The following is a 3,151-nucleotide window of genomic DNA, read 5'->3' as shown; positions in this document are numbered from 1 at the left end:
ACTCTGTCATCTCCAGTGGCCACTGGCCAGGAAGCCAATGGACATTTGTTTTAGTTCCATATATCCATTCTGTGCTCTTATATTCTGTATTTATGGAACAGAAAATGAACTGGGATTGCAGGGAACACACAGATGCTTTGTCTTTGCAAGGTTTTACGTTGCTCCTAGGCAGGGACAGTTCAACCTATGTGCAAGATGTTTGAGACATACCATGGTGGGTTAACGTATCTTACACAAACTGGAGTGTCACAAGAGGTATTGCATGAAAAACATGGATTTTCCAGGAAAAAAGCTCAAACCCTATTTTATCATTGAGAAATGAAGAGCAGCTGGTTTCTGGTTGGATTAGAAGCCATCAGGAAAAAACCAGCAATTTTTGGATTGGCTCAATGAATGGCTAAGAAGAGAAAGCCCTTGTCAGTCTCTTTTGGGATTCACCTTATAAAAGAGCATCCCAGTGCCAGAGCCAAAGTCTTCAGGAGGGACGGGACCAAGAGCAAGCCTTGTTTGGCTTCAGGGCTCACCTGATACCTGGTAATGTCTCAGTTCTTTTCTTTCAATGTCAGCTTTTGTTTTTTCCTCAAAAATCCAACTCCCAAACCTCTGTGTTATTAACTTTAATTTGTATGTAACTAAAATAGTAAACCTAAGATTTCAGAAAATTGAACATGTTGAATAAGTGATTCAAATATATGCTAATACCTAGAATGCTTTAATAATTTTTTCTGCCTCCTAAGTTCTAGGAAAAATAAGTGTTTGATTGGTTCAGGTTGCTTTAGAGATGTCTGTGGTCCAGAGAAATTGGTGACCTCTCAGCAGAAATCTACATGTCTAAATCTATATATTTCCATTAAATATATAGCTTTTGAATAGAAACATATTATAAATAATTATACAATATTTTTGTAATGCATAATAGGTATAAGATTATATATTACTTATATATTTATATATTTAGTATAGTATAAAATACATATTTTATGTATTGTGTTTTTTATTTATGTGTCTACATTAAAATCCTTATTTCAATTTCAGAATTGTTCACTTCATCTCCTTATTTCTCCTGATACTTTCAAATGTATAAGAACTTGTGTAAACTTCTAATATTAATTTTGAAACAGTTTTGGGTCACCCTCTATAAATTCTGTTCTCAGCAGTACGACATTTCAGCACAGTCTCATTCCCATTCCTTGCTTGAGAGACCATCATTTGTGACAGATCAGAACATTCCTAATTCCTAATAATTCCTAATATGAAACATTAACTGCCACTTCTTTATCCATAAGCACCCTTCTAGACTATCTTATCTTATAAAGTTAATCCTAATATTAGTTGAAACTCTTCCAATGAAAGTATCATATATTTACGTTTAAAAATTTCTTTTCAAATGGGAATTGATTATTTGATTGTACATTTCCATTCTAGAACTGCTGCTGTAGACCAAGACTGGAGATGCTGAGCAAATTGACCTCTTGATAAATTTAAACATTACAAAATGAACTTTTTCCCCCTGAAGTTTGTAGTTTTTAGTATTTTTAGTATTATCACCTAATTTTGCTTTATGTTGCTTATTTACTAGATAAAATAATTTAGCTAAAAATAAAGTTATGGAAGAATTTAAGACCAGGTGGGATGGGACTTTGAACAACCTGGTCTAGTGGAAGGTGTTTCAGCCCCAGAGGTTGGAACAAGATGAATTTCAATGGTCCTTCCAATCCAAACCATTCTGGGATTCCATGATTCTGTTATGGCTAAGGAAGTTTTGCAAGATGGAAAAAAAGTCTGAGCAACAAAACTATTAAAGTAACTTAATGATCCCATGTCCTGAAAACATTTTGCCCCACACAATAGTCAGGGTTTTACTGATTTTTTTTTAAAACTTGAAGATAAAATTAATATAAATGTAATTGTTATTAATCCCAGGGACTGTCTCTTACATCTTCCTTGGTCCTTTTCCAACAGTGCCACAGCACATCCTCAGCCATGAAGACCCTTTGCCTGCTCTTTTCTCTCCTCTTCTTGACTCTCCAGGTCTCTCCAGGTAAGATGGGAAAGGGATGCTAGAAAGGGATTTTTGTGCACCTGAAGAAAAATCCCCAGCATGTTTTAACCACTTCTGTTCCAAATTGCTAGAAGCCAGTCAGGAATTAATCAATTAGCCCAGTGCTTGTGCTAGACCTGCTTTATAACCTGAGAATGAGAAACCCTTCCACTGCAATTCCCTGCCCTGCAGAGGAAGGGGGAAGGAAATATTTGGTTCTTGTTGCAGGTTTGTCTTCACCCCGGAGGGAAATGCTTTTCTGCAGAGGAGGGAGCTGTCACTTTGGAGGATGTCCCTTCCACCTGGTGAAAGTTGGACGTTGCTTTGGGTTCCGCTCCTGCTGCAAACCGTGAGTTCACCAAGGCTCATCTGCAGGATGAGCAGAGAAGTAGTAAATAGTTTGCCTGTCTCCTAAACCCCAAGGTGTTCTTGAATATTTACACTAGGTTATAAGGAAAAAAAACTATTATGCCATGAGCACAGTCAGGTGTTCTGTGTTGACTCAAGTGTTACATGTTGCCCAAGAAGCATTTGGAGAATGCTCTCAGGCACAGGGTGAGGTTTCTGTTGTAAAATTTTTTGTAAAATTAAATTATCATGTGAAAAACAGCCTCCTATTTTTAACTCAGGAGTGAATGAGTTCACCTCAAAATCTGGGGATATCAATTTAATTCACTGCTTTTCCTAAACAACAGTAAGGGAAACAGTCTCCTTACTCACAGGTATGATTGCATAGAGCATGTCACAACATGACTAAAACTGACATGAACTATTTTGGGAAAAATTTGTATCCAGGAGGAAAAAAAGCATGGGCTGAGAGTGAGCGGGGAAGGAATATAACCAGAAAGAAAATCTGATTTTTTTTTTCCTTTCTGCAGGCCATGGAACGTAAGAGAAGTTGATGAGCCATTCATTGAAGAGTAATGAAAATTTCTTCTAAGCCTACAAATTTGATTGGAATCTTCTTACTCCTAAACCCACTGGATCCTGCTGCAAAGCCTCACACTCCTTTCACTGCCTATGCAAAAGGCTTTAAAATATAGAGTAAATCCAAATGTGTTCTGCATTGCCATTCCTCCTTCTAAATAAATTGTTGGTTAGCACTGGTCA

The 3,151-nt window shown here is 37.0% G+C and overlaps 1 pseudogene; it reads left to right on the top strand.

The window, feature by feature from the left end:
* Positions 1-448: 448 nt before the first annotated feature.
* On the top strand, positions 449-3,151 carry LOC132071383 (gallinacin-2-like; annotated as a pseudogene).

The sequence above is a fragment of the Ammospiza nelsoni genome, chromosome 3 (assembly GCF_027579445.1).
Source record: "Ammospiza nelsoni isolate bAmmNel1 chromosome 3, bAmmNel1.pri, whole genome shotgun sequence".
NCBI classification, from domain to species: domain Eukaryota; kingdom Metazoa; phylum Chordata; class Aves; order Passeriformes; family Passerellidae; genus Ammospiza; species Ammospiza nelsoni.
The sequence above is the reverse complement of the archived record's forward strand: the minus strand, read 5'-3'. Positions and strand labels throughout refer to the sequence as shown.